Below are 24033 nucleotides of genomic sequence, written 5' to 3'. Positions count from 1 at the left end.
ATATATAAAAAAAAAAAAAAAAACAACACTATGTGTAGGAAGACGTGATGATGAAAACTGCACTCCAGGCATTAAAAAACATTGTTAATGTGCAAGACTGACGAAAGGGAACTCGTCCCGCATCAGCTGAGGCTCCTAGGTGGAGGGTGACAACCACTGCCACATGCCAAAGTGAGATGCTTGACCACCCAAGCAGCTCTCATGAAGAAGGTGCCCAGAGTCATTGTCATGACCCTTGCCTGGCCACCCGGGTGAGAGAGGAGTTGTCGATTTGATGGAGGATTGCCTTGGGGGCATTGTCAGTGTGCTGGGCGGCCATTCCATCAACCATATACATGCTGGAGCGAAGTAGGGTGCTTCCCTCTACCTCAAGTCAAGTGAGAGGAATGTCAGGGGAACTGCCCTGATGGCTTCACGAGTGTCCTCTACCGTGTGAGGGACACATTGGACTGGTGTCTGATCCATGCCTGAGGACTTGAAAGGTGAGGAGCTGTGGCTGGCTCAAGGAATGTGGGCATGGCTCGCTGGCAGTGAGCTGCACTGCCTGAGTTTTTGGGATAAGAATGTGTTTTGGTGGATGAGGAGTGGGGTCTGTCCATAACAGAACTGGTGTTGGGTCACTGTCATGCTTGCTCCAAAACACTACCAGGAGGAGCTGATGTTACCCAGGGGCCATTCAGAGGGACAGGGCAGAAGACCTTGGCAGAAGGAGACTAGGTGTGCTCCGGGAGGGCCACCATTTGTGGGAAAGGGGGTTATGAGTAACCACAGCAAAGAAACTGCAGGTGGGAATCCCCAAAATGGGGTATTTTTTCCAGAACCCAGGAAGTGTCCCCTTGTGTGAGAGAGAGAGAGACCCTCGAAGCTCAGAGTGTTGGCAGTAGATTGTGGCAGTGCCCCTCAATCATACCTCCTCTGCCCCCTAACCTTTCTTTCTTCCACCCACTGATAGTCTCAGAGAGTCAGAAACCGGTGAGAATTAGAGAATCCAGTGACACACCCCCCCCCTTTCTTTCTGAAGGCTTTCTGCCTGAAGCAGGCTTAGCTAAGAGAGAGGATAAGATTTGATTTTAACTGAAATTTGAAGATTTAACTGGGACACAGGACTGGACATTGCTGCATAGAAGTGAACCTTTTTGTGACTTGATGTGACCAGAGGACTTTTCCTTTATCTCAGAATGACCAGAGAAGCCAAGGGGCCTGCTCTCATTTCATCCAGTAGTGAGCAAAGAGCTAGTCCCCCAGAGCAGATTAGAATAGGTAGCAAGGTTAAAGAATAACCTTGTGTTAAGTTACGCCCTGTGTGTCCTGCTTGCTGAATGTAACAGCTGACCAAATACCCAATTGTAAAATTTACATTGGCAGATATGGGGTTAAACATCGTCTGGCGTTTGAAGTGGAGAAGACAAGTTGGGATTTGTTTGGTTTGACTGTCAGGTTGCAAATTGAGATGTTACAAGACTGGACATTGGGTGCGGTTTTAGTCTTAGATTCAAGGGAGAAAGTGAGCTGACTTCCACAGGCACAGTGGGATAGAAGATGGTACTGTTGGGGAAATGTTGCCTTTGTTTGGCCCCTTGCTTCTAAGTCAAAGTCTTGCTCTGACTTGCTTCTAAGTCAGTCTGAGTTGACTGATAGCTGTGCTCAAGTCCCCCTGGAGAGAACCATTTTTGAAGAAATAGGCAGGTGGCATTAGGCTCTGAACTATTTATGGAAAAGCAAAGAATTTCACTCAAAAGTAGCACAGAAGAGAAAATCAGGGACTGTATTCTCAGTGGTTTTTGACGGTATTGGTAGAATACAGCTGGGAGTAGAGGTGAAATAGAGTGCGATCATCACTAGAACCAAACAGCAACACGTTGAGGCAGATTCTGCCTCAGTCCTCAATGCAGGAGGTGCAGGGTGGTGGAAATGAGGCCACATGTCCCTAAGATTGGCCTCGGCCTTCTTGTAGAAACCAGCATGAACTGACAGAGAAGTGAGAGATGGTGTGTGTGGGCAGTCTGTATAGCTGTGGTAAACCTCAAAGAATAAAGGAAGAACTCTGAATTAGTGGAAAAGAAGGCTCAATTAAGATTTTACGTTTTTGGTGGGGTCTTTACAGAGGTATCAAGTTTCAATGACGTCATTAGAATGGGCCTTATTCCACTTGACTGTTGTCCTTATGAAAAGGGGAAATGTGGATAAAGACACGCCAGATAGGGAGAATGCCATATGAACGTGAAGATGGCCACGCACAAGCCAAGAAGAGGGGCCTGGAATGGACCCTTCCCCTCATCGTACTCAGAAGGAAACAATTGTCGTCACTTAATTTCAGATTTCAGCCCCCCCAGCTGTGAGACAAGAACTTTCCCAGTTCATGGTACTTTGCTATGGCAGCCCTAGGAAATGAAAACAACAGATACTTGTTTAAAAACAGGGACTATACCTCAATAAGAATGCTTAAACTGAATAACCTGATCTTCCAGTGTAGTTTTGATCAAACTCATAATAAATTTCAAATTCAATTGCCTCCTCAGGAGCTTTGAGGCCATCCCAGGCTGCCACTTTCCTCTCTTTGTATTTCAACAGTGCCCCCACCCCCACCGACACCACTGTCTCCTGGGCTTGGACACCCTCTGGTGTATCTCCTTTTATGTTCGGTGCCCTAGATGTCTGGACTTTTCCACCCTGAATCATGTCAAGCCTGTCCTCCTTTCCACAAGACCTTTGTGTTGAACTTGGATTGCTTTTCTAAACTCCCACTGCTTTTTGTTTTTTTGTTTTTTTCCTGTTTTTACTTCTGTCTAGAAAAAAAAAATGTCACCTCTAGAAATGGTAGCACCCAGTAAGAAGAAAGCACTATTTGAATTCACCACAGATCTTGACCCTTAATTAAAAGATGCTACTGCCTCCAATTGGGCTGTTGCCTTTCATGGCATTTGGAGCTCAGAGTCTGTACTTATCTGGGTGGGCTGTTATCACAGCTCTTAGCACACTGTGCCCTTACCACTTGTGGGTGCATGCCTTCCATTGTATACCATCAGCTTAGAGACTGGCCATGTCTTAATCATATTTGGATCCCCAGTGCTTTGTACCCAATCCGAATTCAATACAACTTTGTTGAGCCAATGAGCATTTTAAAAGGAAAACTGGGATTCAGTGTCCTATAGTTTGTATTTCAATATGACATACAATTGAATTCTGTGATGCGTTGTTGCATCTGAAATGTTCTTCTAGTCTTTAGTTTCAGGATGTTGTTGATTTGGAGAATGTTTTTAGCCCTAGACTGAAGTCCGAAGATTTTATGGACCCTCTATTCCTAGGGAGCTTAAGGACTTTTTCCAGTGGTTCAGGTGTGTTGATCTCGTTAGACACAGCTGATGGACCTAAATCATTGCCCCCCCCCCATTTTTTCCATAATCTCTTAAAGATTTATTTCTATGAGTTAGACTGGACACAGATGATCATTTTCTAGAATCCATCCTGTGCTTTAAACCACTTATGTATTTTTAAGTTCCGCTCTCTGTGACTGAATTTTTAAAAATCTGGCTGTCAGTACAATGACAAATTGGCCCTCCTGAGTGACATTCTACTTCTTGCCGCTTTTAGGATTGTGTCCAAATGCACTTTTGCCATTTACCAATTAAATACTTCCCCCAAGTGTGTTATGTGCACTTTTATTCTGAAGAGCAAGATGGTGGCATGATGATGATATTTACAAATCCTTGCATCCAGAAAGGAGAACACTTACTTGGACGAGGGACAAGGGCATTTACATCTTCTCATGATCAAATGGTGCACAGTGACACTGCCATCCTATATCATAGGATAAATCTGTGCTGGCTTGTCAGGGCAGCTATTCTTAGGAGTCCTTTGCTGCTCTGGGAGAAACATTTAACTATATGTTATTTGTTGCCCAAATAACACCCTCATGTTTATGAACCCCAAACTGTACCAAACCAGGGAATTCACTTTAACAGATCTTTCATGATTCTTGTGCCAGGTTCTATAGGTAACACCCAGTCTCTACTTTTAAAGAACTTACTATATAAATGAGCTCAGGACAGTAGCTCTGGTTTGAGGCTGAAACTCTGGTATTAGGGCAGGTACTTCTCCTAAGTCTTCTTCTGGAAACGTGGCACTTAAAAAAAATGTTTGTTTATTTACTTATTTTGAGACAGAGAGATACAGCAAGAGAGAGAGAGAGAGGGTGAGAGGCAGAGAGAGGAGAGAGAAAATATAAGAATACCAAGACATGGGGCTCGATCTCATGGCTGTGAGATCATGACCTGAGCTGAAATCGAGAGTTGGATGCTTAACTGACTGAGCCCCCCAGGTTCTCCGCAACATGGCGGCTTTTATTCTTGCCCTCATGCCCAGTGGGCTCCTTATAAAACCTCACCATTGCAACAGGAGATAGAAGTAGCACCTGCTTAACAAATATAGCCAGGAATGCTCTGTGGGGCCTTTAGCCTAAGTCTAAAGGAAACCCTTGGACCAGCTGGAGGCTTTCTGAAACTTTCTTTGATGTAATTAAGAGATCCAGGGAACTTTAGAACTATGACCAGGTTTGCCCACAGTTGGCCAAATACATCAGACTGAAGAAGTACCAAATCTCGCTCTTGCAAACGGAGAGAAGATTGGTCAATTTCTTGGTGCTGCCCAGTTTTTGGAGCATATCCTCTTAGGAGACCTCCGAAGTCAGGATGTTCTTCCAAACAGAACCACAAAACCTTAACTTTTAGCCCCTGCGGGGATCTTGAGCTCACTTGTTTCTCTTACATTTTAGGAACAGAGGTTCGAAGACTTGCTCCGGTTTTCATTGCTACTTAGTGGGAATATTAGGGCTAGAAGTCAGATCTCTTTGTTCTCTGTTTGTCTTGCATTATGTGTTTTGCCTATAGTCTTTCTAGCCAAACATTGCATTCAGTGGTGTGTTGATAAGCTGGCTGCCTCTAAGACAGACACACTCCGATTTGTAGTGTTTATAGATTTCCACAGTGTAAATACTTCCACCATGGCCAATTTCAAATTATCAACAACCTAGCAGCCAGATTTCAAGATTCCAGAAACTGTTAATACTTGGTTCCAGCACGCCACTGATTGTATTCTCCTGCCTGGTCTTTTGGATCTTCTTGATGGCGTATCAGTGACCAATGGCTTGTGAGATGGGTAGGCCCCTGTGTTGATAGGACATAAAATAGTGTGGCTAAGAGAAGGGACTGTTTCATTGACTAGCTCAGTTCATGTGACTCCAGAATTCCCTGGATTCTAATCTTTTCATAGGACTCTGTAGTCTTTGAGTTACATTTGATAATAAACACTAGATGTTAGGCGGAGGTATATTTCTTTTGTTCTAAAGCATTTTGAAACAGTCATGTTTTGGGACTTGGAATTCGCTATTCATAAAGATTCTGTATCTTGAAAGTAAATCCACTGGAGGATGCAGAGTTTCCCATCCATCTAGTTATTCATTTATATTTGACTGTTACCACTGCATCTAAACCTAATTATGTCACTCCTTCATGTAGGTATTTTGAGTTGGGAGACTGGAGGGGATAGGATACTGGGGACAGTGTAATCAGGACTGCATAGCAGAAGAACAAATTCTAGAGCTGGAAGGGCCCTAAAGATAATCGTCACTCATATTCTATAGGAAACTTAAAGACTGATTGAAATCATCACATACTCACACAGCTGTTGAGAGTCACTTGGGATCATAACCTGTGATTCTTGATAATCCATTCAGTGTTTTTTCCATTACAGCATTATAACTATTTGATGACTATTTGTACATTCAGAGCATGGAAGAAATATAGCATTATGTCACTAGCTTCTGACTTCAGATTGAAGAAATCTTAGATTTTCTACATGCCTTTTGTTCATATTAAGAAGTGGAAAATGAATTGGAGTACTGATTTGGAGGACTGCCTAGGGCTTGTTTAACCCCCTGCAACTTCTGGTACCTAAGTTGCCCATGAAAGGCCTCAGAAAGTGATGGATGATGTGAAATTTGAGGCTTTTCAGAAAAAATAATCATTAAAGGTTTTTTATATATGCAGAGTGAAATCTTCAGTACTGAGATAAAGAATAACACATCTGCTTTATACTGAGAGGAAGACTTGGCTCTGATGTGAATATCAGTTAATTCCACAAGCATTTGAAACCTACAACATACCAGGCAGTGTGCTAGTCACTGGGAAAACACAAATGAATAAAACATCAGCTTGGTTTTCTAGAAACATGTAGCCTGTGGGAGAAGAGACATGTGAAGAAATAACCTTTAGCATAATCCTCTTTTTTTTTTTAATTTTTAATTTTATTTTAGAGAGAGAGTACCAGCAGGGGAGAGGGTCAGAGGGAGAGAGAGAATTTCAAGCAGGCTCCATGCTCAGTGCAGAGCCCGACACAGGACTCAATGGGATCATGACCAGAGCCTAAATCATGAGTCAGACACTCAACTGACTGAGCCACCCATGCGCCCTGATCAGCATAATCTTCCAAGGGCAGTGCATGCACAGAGCACATGACAGCAGAGAGGTTTAGTTTAATATGTGTTTTTACTTGTTCATTTAGGCTTAGCAGGGAGAGCACTGAACAAGCAATTAGGTTTTGGTCCCAGCACTGCAGTGTCTGACCGTGTAACCTGATAGTAATCATTAAGCATCTTTCTCTCTGTGCTGGAGAAAGGAAGATTCGTGGTGAACTCCTAAAAGGTTATCGGGGAGATTGAACAAATGTCAATGAAAGTGTTTTGAAAGTATTGTCTGCCATACAAATGCAAGTTGATTTTCAGTTTCAGTTTGGAAATAGGTAACTCTTTCTTAAGCTCATATTCTTTGACTAAGCTCTCTATAAAAACATTCATTATCAAATATTTATTGGGCACCTACATCCGTATCCTGAAATACAACAGTGAATTCAACAGAGAAGGTCCCTACTTGTGGAGCTTATATTCAAGAGGGGAAAGAAAAGAAAAAAAGTTTTAAAAAGTAAAGAAAAATATCAGACAATATTTCAAGTAAGTACAATGAAGATAATAAAAACAGGATAATATGATAAGAATGGTTGGATAGACTTTATATTGGATCAGGAAAGACTCTTTGAAAGGTGACTTTTAAGATGGGTGACAAGAAGGAACAAACAAGGCAAATATCAGAGATAGGAAGGAATGGTTCTAGCACAAACCCTAGGCAGGAACAAGCTTGGCAGTTTTCAAAAATGGAAAGAGGACCAGTGTGGCTAGAGCACAGTGGATAAGAGGGAAATAGGGCATGATGGGGCCAGAGAAATAGACACATTGGATCACAGAGAACTTTGTAAGCCATCATAGGGAGTTCAGGTTTTATTCCAAACACAGTGGACCGGTGAAGGATTTTAACTAGCAGAATAACAAGGTTTGATTTTTTAGAGGATCACTTTGGCTGTCAGTGGAGAATGAATTATAGGTCAAAGTCTCATGGCAGTGAAGGTGAGACTAAATATGGGCTTATCCTGGGCTTATAGCAGAGAGGCTGATAGAAGTCGAAAGTATATAGGATATTATTGAAGATAGTGTCAACAGAATTTCCTCATGGTTCAGTATTGGATAATGTGGAAAAGAGAAGAATCTGGGTAGCATCTTAATTTTTGACCAGAGTACTTCAGTTTACTGAGGGGAGGAGTAATTGGGGGAACGAGGCGGGAAGAGAAGAGGCAGTCAAGAATTGTTTTGTTTGTGTCAAATTTGACATCCTGTTAGACTTAGGTGCAGATGTCAAGAAGGAAGTTGGGTCTGTGAATCTGGAATCCAGGAATCATTGACAAATAGATAGAGCTGGAGGAGGCTACCTTGAGAGGGTATATCCCTACACTATCTAGAGGGAGGTCCAGGATGGAGGCTGTGTAGAGGGCAGAAAGAGTCACAGAAGTCAAAGGAAGTGTGGTGAGGAAAGAAAACCATGTGAAGGAGGTGTCTTGGAAGCTACAAGAAATAAGTGGCATATAATCACATAGGAGAGAGTAATCAACGGTGCTGGTTAGAGCTCTAGAGGCCGAGTACTATAAGAGTAGTGACCATGGGTGTCAAAAAGTAATGACCATTGGGCTTGGCAACATGGAAGGGAGATCATTGGTGTCTTGACAAGACTGATAGAGATAAAAGTTGGGATGAAGTGAGTTGGGGGGAGAACGTGAGGTGAAAAAGTGGCTATTTTGGCTGCAAATCACTGCCTCAAGAAGTTTGCTGTGAAGAGGGTGAAGCAATGGTGTAGTGCCTACAGGGGCATTCAGAATAAAGCAAAGGCATTTTTAGGTTTTGCATTATTGGATATGATCTAGTAGACACTGTCCAGATGACACTGAAGATGCAGGAGAGGGGATACTCACGAGAGATAAATCTTTGAAAAGATGAGAGCAGATGGGATTTAGAGCACAAGTCAGGGGCCTGGCCTTCAACAGGAGCAGAGAGACTTCATCTAGAAGAGTGGAAAGCAACGTAAAGATGTATCTAGCAGCAGATGAGTGCTATATCTGCCAATTAAAATATGAGTTTGCTTCTGTTTTTATGCATTTGAAGGTGGTGTAGAAGGGTAAACATGTGACATAGTCACCTAGGGAAGTGAGAGAGTGCGTATATCAGAGCAATGTATTAAGTTTCCTGGCATATTGAGTGCCATGTATGACTTGGGGTCACGAGTCTAATGGAAGACTGGGGAGCATCTTTGTGTTTGGTTTTGTTTTACTTTTCCATCGGTTGGGTGTCAGAGGTGGTCTAAGTAGGTAGGGAGGTTCAACTACCTTAGAGCTTTATCATGGGGTATAGTGAAAGGAGAGAAGGAAGATGGAGTTAGAGGGTGATTGTAAGAATGGATCAACAAATCTAATGGGATAAGGAGGATATTGATGACTTGGGGCTGATTGATGGAGAAAATGAAAGGGAGGACCTGAGACAGAAGGATTTCTGGAGTGGGAACACTGGAGCTGGTGAGCTGGGAGGTGAGGAGGTGTTTGAATGCAGAAATATGCCAAAAGATAGAAACAATTTCCAAGTTGGTGAAAGAAAGCCCCAGGAGTGAAAGTCCATTTGGGGTTTAATGTGACTATTTTGAGGGTTTCTTTACAATAAAAAAAAGTGGCCTTACATTCTCAGTTATAAACTTCTGACTAGGAGAAGCCTTAGAAGACCCTTTGAACCTTCCTGGATGGTTAGGACAGGTTTATTGGATGCTGGGAAATGAAAACACCATTTTCTTCCACCAAAAGGATCTAGGAAGGGACTTTGAAAAATTTCTTTATTTCTACGTAACCTTAGCAGACATGGCACAAAGAAGCACGACTAATACTTTGGGCAAGTAAGTACACATTTGTGGGGAGAGTGATAGGGAGAATTATGCTTTTCAACTATTAAAGAATACAGCGGGGCTCATACCCAGTCTCAAATTGTAGTACCATGCATTTCCTCAGCCACCAACAATGATTTAAAAAATCAAGTTTATCCAATGTGGATATTACAAGTTGCTACAGATAATTTAATTAAAAGAAAGCAGTTTATTGTTGACTTCAAACAGAAAACTTTTCCCTGGAACTTAATTACATATAGTAAAAACCTAATAATACAACGTGATTAGGCAGCCACAGCCCATTAGTCATTTCATTGTGTATTACTAAAGCCAGGTGTCACCTAAAGCATGGATCTTAAGTGAATATGAGACCCAAACCACATTTATGTAACATAATTTTAAAAGAAAGTCTGGAAACTATTGAAAATGTTGATGATGTAGAATTGAAGTAGGACATACTTGATGCACAACCTGAGTGAGAGCTTGAAAAAAAATGTCTGGCTTACCATCTGTCTACATATATAAAAGTGGGAGACAGACATGTCTCTGTTTTTAAACATTTCTTTCGAAAGATCTAAGGTCCTATTACATTTTGTCATACGTCTTCCCTGTGTATCTCCTTATACCTACTGGTCTTAAAGCCATGGTTATCTTCCCTGAAAAGAATGAACTTTGCAGAATGTTTTGGTTCATTTCCTTGAGAGCTTTCAGGCTTTAGAATTTTTTCACTGACAAGAGATAGCTGTAAAATTTTATGGAAGTGACTCAGTGTCCTAAAATAAATTTCATAAGTTGCTGAGGACTTTGTAATCAAGTCACATTTTGCAGAGATGAGCTGCATAGTATAAATGTCTTTTTGAAAGGACATTTTAAAAATCATGGCATCTTGAAGATCTGAAGATTTGCACTTACTGAATCTCTTTCATGTGATGAGATGAATTTTATAACGGAAGAGTCTTCCTTTGCCTGGAAGTCTATTTAGTCCATGTGTTTACCCAAGTATATGTAAAAAGCAGAAACATTCAGCGATCTGTTGCTTTAGTAGTGTGATCAAGTTCCCTAAAACATATCTATTAAACACTTCCTTGCACGTTACATCAACTGTCAAAGAACCAAAATACAACAGTTAGTTGAGCATCCTTTTGGTAGCCTGTGGCTGCGTGGAATTTACTGGCTCTTCCTATGCATGGGCTCTGCCGTTCGCGGCACAGTGAAAACTGGTCGTCAGCTGGGGGAAGCTACCCAAGATTATAAACCCCCAGGCAAAGAGTCCACGTGTTAGTTAATTCTCACTCTATTTGGCTTACAAATATTTAAGTTTCCTTCATAAGGACACATTCAGTCTCCCCAGTTAAGTTGTTGGCCATAGAAATTTTGCCCTCTTACAGGTTTTTTTGGTTGAGGGTGGGGAATCATCAAAGGTACACTGCAGTGGTTTGTATTGGGGAACCCTGAAAAACATTTCATTCAACGTGCCGCACTATTGACTCTGTCAAAAAGCTGTTAAACAGATGACAGGAAGATGTTACGGAGCATAGTCTCTCTTGGGGACTGAACAATCAAAGCAAAAGCAGCTCAAGTAACCCATGGTGTGGAGGTGTACCATGTGAAACGTGGATGGCTAGAAGTTTCGCACTTGGATTCTCATGTTGGACAAGAGTTCCAGAGTTTCTTAGACTAAGAATAAAAAATATACCACTGCAAGCCATTCCCCCAAAACTGAATCTAAGTTCTGTTAAATGACCAGCTGCTGTGTACCTGCTTGATTACTGAATTTCTGATGAAAGTTTGTCATTTCTTTTTTTTCTTCAGTAACTTAAGGTTATTATGGCAAGTTTCTCTTCTGGTGTTACCTACTTATTGCTGGTACTCTCTCCATGTGATGGTCCCATTAACAGTAGTCATCCCTTGATTTAATGTTTTAACTTACCTAGGGAATTTTGTTTTCCATTGGAAATCATGTTGGTAAAGGAAATGGCCTCATTAGTAAAACTTTTTCTCAAAGTACAAAGGAAAGCTCGTCAAGTGTTCACATTTCATTTTAAAACATCTGTGTATATATGTTCACATGTGTAAAGCACCTGTGAAAGGTAGATTGTTACCTGCCATGATATCTTGAAATATTTGGTAAGAAGAGGGGATGGTCCATATTTTTAGAGGTAGAGTTTTTAAAGAACAATGTCATTTAAAACTTGCTACAAGAAGATTATAAATTTTGTAAAACTTTGAACAGTACAAGTTGTTTCCCTTTCTCCACCAAAGGTAAGAAGTGTTAATGATGGGGGCGCCTTGGGTGGCTCAGTCGGTTAAGCATCCGACTTCAGCTCAGGTCACGATCTCGCGGTCTGTGAGTTCGAGCCCCGCGTCGGGCTCTGGGCTGAAGAGCCCAGAAGAGCCTGGAGCCTGCTTCTGATTCTGTGTCTCCCTCTCTCTGACCCTCCCCGGTTCATGCTCTGTCTCTCTCTGTCTCAAAAATAAATAAACGTTAAAAAAAAAAAATTAAAAAAAAAAGAAGTGTTAATGATATATAGCAGTACATAAACACATCAACACACATGCACGTATGCACACACAAATATACTTTTAAATGAAAAACTATTATGCTAGGCATATTTTTCTGTAAATTGCTTCTGTAAATTTGCAATGTGTCTTGAACATTTATCCATTTCACTATTCATTGTTTTTAACTTCTTCGTGACATTCCCTAATATGTTTGCACAATGATTAATTTAACCATTGTCCTATTGATGGTCATTTGGGTTGGTGCCACAGTTTGATATTACAAACAATGCTGCAGTAAATATTTCTACACTTGTATTTTTGAGCATTTGTGTTCATATTCCTAAAAAATTAGTTTCTGGGCACGGAACTGCCAAGGCAAAGAATGTGCACATTTAATTTGAGAGATACTGATAAATGTCCCTTCAGAAACATCGTATCAATTTACTAAGGCATGAAATTAAATTAGAAATTGCCCAAATGATAGGGGTTACAAGTGTGCTGTATGATTAGGGCATATATTACAGATGATGTTGTATACCTTTTTGGGTTTCATAGAAATTTTAAAATCTTTAACTAGACACAGGTTGAGTATAAAATAAGAAGTTATTTTAAACTTTGCATTTTACATTTTCTAAGAATTCAGGTTAGTGGCTCAGAGAGAGGGCAAAAAGTCACTATTTGGCCTTGGACATGGTGGTGAATGTAGGGCATCGTAACAGGAAGGTGCTATCTGGAAAAAGATGGTCTCTAGTCAGGGTTTCATGGTTTTAAGTAAACAACTGACTGGGACTCCATCCAAGAAGGTCTTTGTGCTAGGACAATACAGATCTTTAGGCTGTGGAATAGAGTTAGAATAACAAAATTTCCTGTGCATGTTTGGCTTATAAATATAACCTCTTTGAAAGCACATTTTCAGTTTCAAGTATCCCATGCTTCTGAACTATTTCTAGGCTATCCTGTTTTAGTCAAAGGGCTTGATTTTAATACAATACACAAGCTTATCTTTTCATTCAAGAACAAAATGGTATATGTTTTCCAGAGGTATGCCGGCATTAGTCATATACCCTACTCTGCTTCCCCCAACACGAAAATCCTTCCTGTCTGTCCCATTTCCTTGCTGATGTATGTAACAGAAGTGATGCACTTTCTCTGCAATGTTGGCAGCTATAATTAGGCTCTCATTTTGGAAAGGCCTCAAGAATTCCACAGTGAAGGTTGCAAAGCACCAAACACTATTCACTGTGATTAGAAAAATTGTTGAAAATCAGAGATTTGGTTCTTACATTTATGAAAAAGCTCCTGAAAAACTGGCCTCAGGAGGGAGCTAGTTAATTTCTTACAAGACAAATTCTCCACACTTCCAGATTCTAGCGTAATTTTTCTGATTCTAGAGGGTTCCCAGTTATTAATTATTCTTATAATTCAAGTATATAATGTAGTGTTGAGTGCCTACTGTGTTAGGACCTTCTCTAGGAGTTTATTTAAATCCAGAGGACTCTTTCTAATCTTGAAAACATGTCAACATCTGGTATAATTCCTCTCTTATCTAGAAAATGTTAGTAGACATGGCACTGAAGGGCTATTGAACTAAAGGGCTGTTAAACTGTGTAAAGATGTGTTAATATTTGCTTATAATTTGAAGTATTCTCTTGAAAACTTGTTAGGCCTACAAGTCCAAGCATCTGTCAGCCTCACTCAGGAGAACAAGTGATGTTCAGTAGGCCTGGCTTTGAATCACACCCTCGTCACCTCCTAGCAGCTTGAACTTGGGCAGATTATGTAAATTTACAGTTTTGTCATACGTCAAGTGGCAGAACAGCTCCTATGGGACTGGAAAAAGAAATGAATAAATGTTCATATTTGATTTTGAGGAAGAACTTGATCATGAGTTGCTGTTCTTAGAGTTGGGACTTCACTCTCAGTTTTGTGGAAACTTAAAGTCATGCTTCCCCAGATTTTATACCAGAGTATTCCTATTGCAGATGGTGGTAAATAAGTAACGTTAGTTTCCAGGGGCACCTGGGTGGCTCAGTAGGTTAAGCGTCCAACTTCAGCTCAGGTCATGATCTCGCAATCAGTGAGTTCGAGCCCCGTTGCGCTCCGTGCTGACAGCTCAGAGCCTGGAGCCTGCCTCAGGTTCTGTGTCTCCCTCTCTCTCTGCTCCTTCCCTGCTCATGCTCTGTCTCCCTCTGTCTCTCAAAAATGAATAAACATTAAAAAAAATTACAAAAAAAATATCATTAGTTTCTGAAAATTTAGCCCAAAGTAGTCTGCTACCGGGGTGAAATTTTTTGACATCTTATTTTACCTCTTTATAATATATATTTTCATTTAGAATTGTCTTTTTAAAATCACTGGTTAAATTACTTAATGTTCCTTGGTGCTTCCCACCTTCTTCAAAGTAGCCTCTAAAAATTATGCTCTGTGTTTGTAATGGGACTGGAGGGGGTCCCCGGAACACCAGTGCATTTTTCTGCAGCATGCATATTTTTTTTTAAATTTTTTTTTTCAACGTTTATTTATTTTTGGGACAGAGAGAGACAGAGCATGAACAGGGGAGGGGCAGAGAGAGAGGGAGACACAGAATTGGAAACAGGCTCCAGGCTCTGAGCCATCAGCCCAGAGCCCGACGCGGGGCTCGAACTCACGGACCGTGAGATCGTGACCTGGCTGAAGCCGGACGCCTAACCGACTGCGCCACCCAGGCGCCCCTGCAGCATGCATATTTAACGTGAGAGCCAGTGCCCGAGAGGAACTCGAAGACTATGAAGGCCCATATGTAGGGGTCATTTTGAGATTGAGAATGGATTTTTTGGCCAACACATCATCACTAATTGAAGTAAAGTCGTGCATGCAGTAACACTGGATTGTAAACATATGTAGGTTTGGAAGCCATACTTCTGTCTCTCTCTTTCTCTTTTTTTTTAATGTTTATTTATTTATTTTTGAGAGGGAGAAAGAGAGAATCAGGGAAGGGCAGAAAGAGAGGGAGAGAGAATCCCAAGCAGGCTCCACGCTGTCAGTGCAGAGCCTGACCTGGGGCTCAAACTCATATGAGATCAAAGAATGGGATGCCTGACTGAGCCACCCAGCTGCCCCATCTCTATTTTTAAAATTTACTTCTCCTCAGATTCACTGAAGCACCTGAATCTGTAGAATAAAATGAACGTTTTTATTTTTTTTTATTTATTTAAATTCAAGTTAGTTAACATACAGTATGGTATTCCTTTCAGGAGTAGAACCCAGTGATTCATCACTTACATATGACACCTAGTGCTCATCCCAACAAGTGCCCTCTTTAATGCCCATCACCCATTTCCCCCACCCCCACCAACCCTCAGTTTGTTCTCTGTATTTAAGGGTGTCTTATGATTTGCCTCACTCTCTGTTTTTATCTTATTTTTCCTTCCCTTCCCCTATGTTCATCTGTTGTGTTTCTTAAATTCCACATGAGTGAAATCATGATGTTTGTCTTTTTCTCTGACTTATTTTGCTTAGCATAATATACTGTAGTTCTATCCACTTTGTTGCAAATGGCATGATATTTTTGATCTTCAAGTAGTATTTTATTGTACGTATGTATATATATCACACCTTCTTTATCCATTCATCCGTCGATGGACATTTGGGCTCTTTCCATAATTTGGCTATTGTTGATAGCACTGCTACAAACATTGGGGTGCATGTGCCCTTTCGAATCAGCATTTTTGTATCCTTTGGATAAATACCTAGTAGTGCAGTTACTGGGTTGTGGTGTAGTTTTATTTTTAATTTTTTGAGGAACCTCAATACTGTTTTCAAGCAGCTGCACCAGTTTGCATTCCCACCAGCAGGGCAAGAGGGTTTCCCTTTCTCCACATCCTCACCAACATCTGTTGTTTCCTGAGTTGTTAATTTTAGCCATTCTTAGAGGTGTGAGGTGGTATCTCATTGTGGTTTTGATTTGTATTTCTCTGATGATGAGTGATGTTGAGCACCTTTTCATGTGTCTATTAGCCATCTAGGTGTCTTCTTTGGAAAAGTGTCTATTTGTGTCTTCTGCCCATTTCTTCACTGGATTATTTGTTTTTTGGGGGGTGTTGAGTTTGATAAGTTCTTTATAGATTTTGGATACTAACACTTTATCTAATATGCCATTTGCAACCTTTTATTCTCACTGGACAGACAAGATACGGGGCTACAAGATTACAAAAGATTCATAGCTATATACGGTGGCATAGGATTAGGTGAAGAATGAGATGTGGATAGTAAATGATATGTTTAAGAGAGAAAGATTCCACTTTGGACTGAAAGCCAAGGGTGGTTTCACAGAGGTTCATAGAGGAGTTGATTGGAGTTTGAAGAATGAGTGAGATTTGATTGGTTGGAAAATGACTCATTACGGGGATTTCTTCTTTTCCCTTCCTATAGCCAAGCTGCTTCTAAGTCTTAACTGTTATGTCTTTTACCAGATCCTGAAACACCAAATTTATTAAAACCTATAGCAATATCTCTTGCTTGCACAAAGACCTAGTAATTATTTAACATTTCTCCCTTGTTGAAGTTGTTAACAGGTTTATTTAAGCTGCCACATTTTGCCAGGTATCTCGGTTTCTGTGCATGCAGAATCAAAACATTTTCCCCCCACGAACTTGGCCATATTATTTGTTTTCAAAATTTTTAAGTTGACCGTTAGCCTTCTCCATCAAATTTTGAGTCCTTCACATCCAGCTGAGATTATTTCAAGGCCAGTGTGTCTTCTCTCATTCATCACATGGACAGATACTTATTTCCCAGGCCATTTTGTCCTCCTCTCCACCCCCAACTCCTCCACCTCCACTTTTTCCCCCTTTTTCCCTTCTATGTCTCCTTTCCTCGATTTTGCCTGCCTAAACCACCTACCTCTTTTTTTTTTTCTTTTAAGTTTATTTATTTGAGAGAGAGAGAGAGAGCGCGCGTGAGTGAAGGGGGGGGGGGCAGAGAGAGAGGGAGGAGAGAGAGAATCCCAAGCAGGCTCTACGCTGTCGACACAGAACCCTACCCCGGGCTTGAACTCATCAACTATGAGATCATGGCCTGAGCCAAGATCAAGAGTCTGACGTTTAATTGACTGAGCCTCCTACGTGCCCCCTACCTACCCTTTCTTGAGAAAAACTCCACTTCCTGCTGATGTGCTCCAGGGAGGGCATGCTTTCTACAAGGTTGTCAGAGCTCTGTGAAAACTTGTTCTTATTATTTTTGAGCTCACTGTGTCTGTAGCAGGCCCTGCCATACACATCTTTGGGTGTGTGTGGCACCCAAAGGTGCCAAAGTGGGGGAGGATGAGGCAAGTGAAAACAGTGGTATTGGAAACATTTGGAAAACAATGTCTTGGCATGTATGAAGGAAGTGGTAGCTAAATACGTCAGTGGAGACCCATAACTTAAAGAGTTTAACTGTTGGTTTCCAAGGGAAAATAGATTGTGATGATGGAGCACATAAATAAAAACGGGAAAAGTGCCCTGAGTGTTTACAACTAATGATGTTCTGTGCCATTTGGTAGGAGATGAAGGAGGGTTCTGTCACTATTACCTGTAAAGTTGTGTAGAGTGCTAGCAAACCTGTTACGCATTAACATGTTTTTTAAAAATAATAAAACAAAAACCCCCTGCAAAAACCAAATTCACTTATATCCTCATTCTCTGCTGCTTCCCACCTCTCCAAAGAACTTAGCCCAGGTCTATAGAGACTGGCTGGAAGCAGTTTATGGGTTTAGATGCAGGTCATAGGAGGGTATGAATGGGGTGGGTACACAGTGGCCCAGGAGTGGAAGGCCTACTCTCAGAAGTAAGATTCCTCTGGGACCTGAGTCATATTAGGCACTACTGTATGGATGCCTTCATTTGTTCTTCTAGGGCAGAAAGCAAGGACACTGCTTCCTCTGTCACACCAAACGAAACAACTTCCATTCTTCTATATGTAGAAGATGTCACAAAGGCAGTTTTGTTTTTTTCGTTTTTTGAATTGGAATATATGCAAACCTAGGCCTGTACTATATTTGCAAGACAACAGTTTGCTGGAACTGGCAGGGACTTGATCAGGCCACTTGTACTCATTCGTGCTTCCTTCTTGATCTCTGGAACCAGTTTGGTCACCGCTAAGGAAATGCCTGTAGGCAAATCTCTAGATATCTAGAGATTTGAGGCATATTTCTCCAATAAGAGAAATAATGGGGACACTTTCATAGCTCATGTTGAGCATTTAAAAATTATTCTTTGGAGGACTGAAACAATCACATGTTGCAACCAGAAATGGATAAGAATGACTTTTTATGTGTTTATTTCTATCGCTATTAGATACTCTGAATCTTTAAAAATGGCATTTCTGAACTCTTCTCCATGTAATAATTTACTATCTATTCTTGGTCTTGTATATATTTTCTTTCATCATTTTGTATAGATCTTGGGAATTAACCATATTGTTTATTTAAAAATTGTTTTTATAGTTTGAATTATAAGCTTTTCATTTACTTTTATGCGGTTGCTTTCCTTAGTATATTTTTTATTGCATTTAGATCTCCAAACTTTTTCCCCACTCCCCCCAATCCTGATCCCTGGCAACCACATTCTGCTTTCTGCCTTTATGAATTTTATTACTCTAGGTACATTGTATAAGTGGAATCATACAAAATTTGCCTTTTTGTGACTGGCACATAGCATAATGTGTTCAAGATTAATCCATGTTGTAGGAGCACCTGGGTGGCTCAGTTGGTTAAGCATCCGACTTCAGCTCAGGTCATGATCTCAGGGTTCACAAATTTGAGCTTTGCTTCAGGATCTGTGCTGATAGATCAGAGCCTGGAGCCTGCTTCAGATTCTGTGTCTCCCTCTCTCTTTGCTCCTCCCCCACCCACATTCTGTGTCTCTCTCTCAAAAATAAACATTAAAAAATTTTAAAAAAGATTAATCCATGTTGTAGCACGTGTCAGCATTTCCTTCCTTTTCAAGACTGAATAAGATTCCATTGTGCATACCACATTTTGTGTCTCTCAACAGTCATTGATGGACATTGAGTTACTTCCACCTTTTGGCTATTGTGAATAACGCTGCTGTAAACATGGATGTATAAATGTCTGTTCCTCTTTCAGTCTTGTGGGTACTATCCAGAGGTGGAATTTTTGGACTCTGTGGTAGTTCTATGTTTAATTTTTTGAAGAATTACCCTTGTATTTTCCACACTTCCACAGTCTCCAGTGTTCATTTCCACCAGCAATACATAAGAGTTCTAATTTCTGTCTTGTATTGTTTTGTTTTGATAATAGACATCTTAACAGGTGTGAAATGGTATCTTATTGTGGTTTTGATTTGTATTTGTGTAATGGTCAGTGATGCTGAGCAACTTTCCATGCCCACCTGTGTATCTGTGTTAGAGAGATGTCCATGCAAGCCTTTTACCCATTTTTTAACCAGGTTTTTTTGTTGAATTGTAGGGGTTCTTCATATATCCTGGATATCAGCCCCTTAATTTGCAAATATTTTCTCCCATTCCCTGGGTTGTCTTTTCATTCTGTTGATAGTGTTGAAGTTTTTAAATTTGAGGAAATTCACCTTACCTACTTTCTTGTTTGTTGCCTTTGTTTAGGCATGATATACAAGATGTCTTTGCTAAGTCCAGTATCATGAGCTTTCCCCCTGTGTTTTCTTTTAAAGTTTTATAGTGTTAGCTCTTATGTTTATGTCTTTGTCCATTTTGAGTTAGTTTTTTTATATGGTGCAATGTAAAACTCCAACTTCATTCTTTCCCATGTGGATATCCTGTTTTCCCAGAACTATTTGTTCAAAAAACTTTTGGGGTGCCTAGGTGGCTTGGTCGGTTGGGCGTCCGACTCTTGATTTCAGCTCTGGTTGTGATCTCACAGTTATGGGTGGGATCAAGCCCTGCGTTAGGCTCTGCACTAAGCGTGGAACCTGCTTAAGATTCTCTCTCTCCCTCTACCCCTGCTTGTACTCTCTCTCTCTTTCTCTCACACAATAAATAAATTAGCTAAGGGCTCCTGGGTGGCTCAGTCAGTTAAGGGTCTGACTTCAGCTCAAAGTCATGGTATTATAGTTCATGGGTTGGAGCCCCGCATTGGGCTCTGTGCTGACAGCCCAGAGCCTGGAGCCTGTTTCAGATTCTGTGTCTCCCTCTCTCTCTGCCCTTCCCCTGCTCACTCTCTCTGTCACTCTGTCTCTCTCTCAAAAATAAACATTAAAATTTTTTTTAAAAATAAATAAGCTTAAAAAAACCCCAAAACTTCCACAAAGTACTGTTCTTTTTCCATTTAGTGGCAAGCATTTTTAAAAATAATATTTGCAAGTCCGTCATTTCTTTTTCTCAGAGAAGCTCTGTGTTATATTGGGCTTTGGAATCATACGAACCTGAGTTTAGCTGTAGCTCTCTGCTAACTGTATGATCTGGGGTGAGTTAACTGACCTTTCTGAGCCAGGATACTGGATGGATCATCTGCCTGTCTGGCTCCTGTATCTACTTCTAGATGGTCTGAACTCTGTCATGGACTGGAGGGGTGGTGTTTATTGACTCACTAAAATTCAGGCAAAGAGATGGAGGAAATATTACTCTCAAAGTCAAGATACAGCAGAATTTAGTTTCCCTTTATCTAATTAATTTATCTTTTAACTTATGTATTGAGAGAAATAGAAACCAAATTGTATTCTTATTTTTACTCTTCTTATTTGTAATGTTTTTTCTGGGATCACTTTATAGGAATATGCAAGTTTTGTTTGTGAAGAGTGATATTTTCATGTCTTCCTTTCCTGTATTTATTTACTGTTGTTTCAGTGTTGATTTCTATTACTTTTGGATTTCTTTCATGTTTTGCAGCAATGATTCTGAAACACGGTGGCACTTGGCATTTTTTGTATTTTATATTTTGTCAGGGGAATGATTCATGCTTTTCCATTAACTTCTCCTATGTCTGAGATTTATAAACTATTATTTTGATGTGTTAGAAGATGGAATATATTGTGTTACATTGCTGACTACGCACTAACAAACAAATCTTTTCTCCTAAGTCCTTGACTTGAACATTTACTATTAAAGGAATGGATTTCTTTTATGTAACACATTTCCTTAAGCTTCTGTGCACAACACTTTAATTAATGAATATAAAGTTTAAAATCAAATAATTAGAAGGATTGATCCTTAGAGACCACATAACCCTGACACAAAACAAGTTTCATCTTGCATGCCTATCTGAGTTGAACAGTAGAAGCTATATAGAGTACTATGTTTAGTAAGATTGAGGCTTCATTCAGGAAAGAGTTATGTAATCAATTAGCGGGGTTTGACGGGTGGGAGATGAAGAGAAATATTATTCAATTTTATTCTATTCTGTTACCAATTTTAGCCCAATCTATTTTATAGATTAAAAAACTGAATCTAAAAAAGCAAAATGGTTAGTACGAATTTACATAGCATATCTATAGTGGTTTGAATAGTCCTCCCCAAATTCATGTCTATCTGGAACCTCAAAATATGACCTTATCTGAAAAGTGGATCTTTGCATACATAATTAGTTAAGATAAGGACATACGGCTTTAAGATGGGTCCTAAGTCCAATGACTGGAATGCTTAAAAAAAGAGGAGAGGACAAATAGACATAAGAAGTCTGGGGGAAGACAGAGGCAGAATTTGGAGCGATGTAGCTACAGGCCAAGGAACAGCAAGGATTGCCAGCAACTGCCGGAAGCTAGGAAGAGGCAAGGAAGAATTCTTCCCTGTAGCCCTCAGGGGTGCATGACCTTGCCAACAACTTGATTTCAGACTTCTGGCTTCTGGAACTCTGAGAAAATAAGTTTCTACTGTTTTTGATTCTTCATCATGACAGTCCTACAAAACTAATATGATATCTGGGATTAGAATACATAATACCTCCTTATTCTATATCCAAAGAGTTAAGTGCAGCTTGAGAGAGAAAGAGTAGAAGAATTAAACCTTGAGAAGTGGGAACTCTGTAGGATTATACATGATAAACTTTGGGGTTCCAAATGTGAGATCATACAATCTAAATTATACATTTATGAGAATTAAATATTATAATGAGGGAAATATCAACTCAGTACAAAACTGGTACAAGGATGTTCTTGATTGAATAGCTGTGTTAGTCAAGATCCATGCAGAATGTGGATTTAGGTAATTTGAGGAGCCTTCCATGCAAAGGTAAATAGGGCAGGGCATAGGGAAATCACAAGGGGTGATACCTGGCTAGTAACAATGGAATGGGGTATCATTACCACTGTGAGGCCTGAAGACACAAGAAGAGGGGACAGTTACTAGAACCTGGATAACAGAGATCCAGGTGGAGAGGGTCACCTGGTAAGAGCTCTGTAACCTTCAGGAGACCTATGTATTTAGGACTGGGAGTTTGATATCCCAACCTTTCTCTTCTCACCCCCTTCTATCTCTTGTTGGTGCTCCCTGTTGACTAAACCCAAGTGCAATCTTGAAGACAAAGGAACTCAGTGATACAGACCTCACAAGTCAGTTTCCCAGGGCAGAGAGCAGAGAGCAGAGAAAGGTACAGAGTGGATCATGGGTGGAGGTGGGGCAAATAGACAACCTCCAGTACTAATGCCAACAAATCTAAGAATATACAATGTAGAGTTTCCTAGACAACATGCCAAATTCAAATCAGAAAGTCCTCTTATCTAAATACTTAGCTCATTCATCATGAACACAGACATCAGTCTTGTTTGGTGTGAGTGAACTCTTAATCCTCTTCTCTCCTAGTATATTGTGTCTTATGGTGACAGCTTTTGTAGACATGTTTGTTTCTAAAATGGTGAATGTATTGGCCCCTGCAGGCCTTAAGTATGAAAGTCCTGTATTAATAAAAAACAAAACAAAACAAAACAAAACAAGATGGTGGATGGCATAATTTCCCCCAGGCAGCTGAAGGTGCATTCATAGTACTTTTTCTGCCACATTATAAATTGGTGCAAGTGCAATTTCTGTTTTGCAGATGAGAAAATCAAGGCACAGAAAAGGCTAGGAATCTACTCAGGATCATGCTTACTATTCCATGCAGTGAGTTTCGCTGCTTAGTCTGAGAGATGGTCCAGTAGCTGCTGTGAAGTCATGATACGTGATAATTTGGGGAATCACAAGTAGTGCTCGCAAGAATGTAAAAATAATTCCGCCTCAGAGAATTAAGCTATAAGGTTGATATATCGATCGTGCCAAACAGCCTTAAAAAAAAACTTGCAAAGTTCTCAGCCATGTCTTAAAAATCACGAAAGCAGCTGGTAAAGAGCATGGATTCTGAAAACTGGTGGCCTGGATTTAAATTTTGACTTGGCCACTTTTTCTCTGTGACATTGGGTAAGCTGCTTGACTTCGTTGAGCCTCAGGTCCTCATGAATAAAACAGGCATCATAATAGGGTCTGCCTCATGGAGCTGTAGGGGAAATTATAAGAGCCGGTGCGTACAAACCATTGTATACGGTGCTTGACATTGAGGAAGTACTGAAAAAATGTTCACTGTGACTATTCCAAGCCCTGGCTGTTAACAGACCTGTTTTGAAGTAACCAAAGAGGTTATGAAAAATCAGAAGGGGTCTTGGGTAGTTGTAGAAGCTTAGAGTGAGCAATGACTGTCTGAAAAAATGTGCTGGCCTGAGGATGGGGTCTGTGTGGTCTCAAGGGCCAGAGGCACATATATCAGACGGTAGTAGTCATCTGAAATTATTCCCCTACTTCTGATTTCTTGCTGCCAAGCAAACATGTGATGATAGTTTGGCTCTCTGGGTAGTTTTCCTAGAAGGCCAGAAGATATAAGAATTAGGCCCCCTTTGGGGCACCTGGGTGACTCAGTCTGTTAAGCATCAGACTTCAGCTCAGGTCATGATCTTGCAGTTTGTGAGTTTGAGCATTGTGGGCTCTGTGCTGACAGCTCAGAGCCTGGAGCCTGCTTCGGATTCTGTGTCTCCCTCTCTCTCTGCCCCTCCCCTGCTCACGCTCTGTCTATCTCTGTCTCTCAAAAATAAATAAAAATGTTAAAAATTTTTGTTTAAAAATAACAGAATTAGGCCCCCTTCAAAGCTACCTTTCCTCATCAGCTAAATCTGCCTTTCTGATTCTGACCAACTCAAGGAGCCTGACAGGATCAAACCTCTTACACAGCCAGGAGGTGGATCCAGAATAGCAGGGGATTCCCAGAGTCACAGTCTCTCAAACTGCATTCCCCAGGCTGTTCATAGGTGTTATGTCA

The 24033-nt window shown here is 40.6% G+C and overlaps 1 protein-coding gene and 1 long non-coding RNA gene across 6 annotated transcripts in view; one reads left to right on the top strand and one right to left on the bottom strand.

Moving 5' to 3' along the window:
- Window positions 1-24033, top strand: part of HECW2 (HECT, C2 and WW domain containing E3 ubiquitin protein ligase 2) — a 392473-nt gene that overhangs the window by 171837 nt on the left and 196603 nt on the right. The window lies entirely within an intron of this gene.
- Window positions 1747-24033, bottom strand: LOC121030859 (uncharacterized). The gene is made up of 3 exons (XR_005790445.1): window positions 23942-24033; window positions 3734-4123; window positions 1747-2022 (listed from the first exon to the last, which is right to left on the bottom strand). It is a non-coding gene; the product is annotated as an uncharacterized LOC121030859 (long non-coding RNA).

Source organism: Herpailurus yagouaroundi, unplaced genomic scaffold (genome assembly GCF_014898765.1).
Source record: "Herpailurus yagouaroundi ecotype Mexico unplaced genomic scaffold, PumYag 140, whole genome shotgun sequence".
In the NCBI taxonomy this organism is placed as follows: domain Eukaryota; kingdom Metazoa; phylum Chordata; class Mammalia; order Carnivora; family Felidae; genus Herpailurus; species Herpailurus yagouaroundi.
The sequence above is the reverse complement of the archived record's forward strand: the minus strand, read 5'-3'. Positions and strand labels throughout refer to the sequence as shown.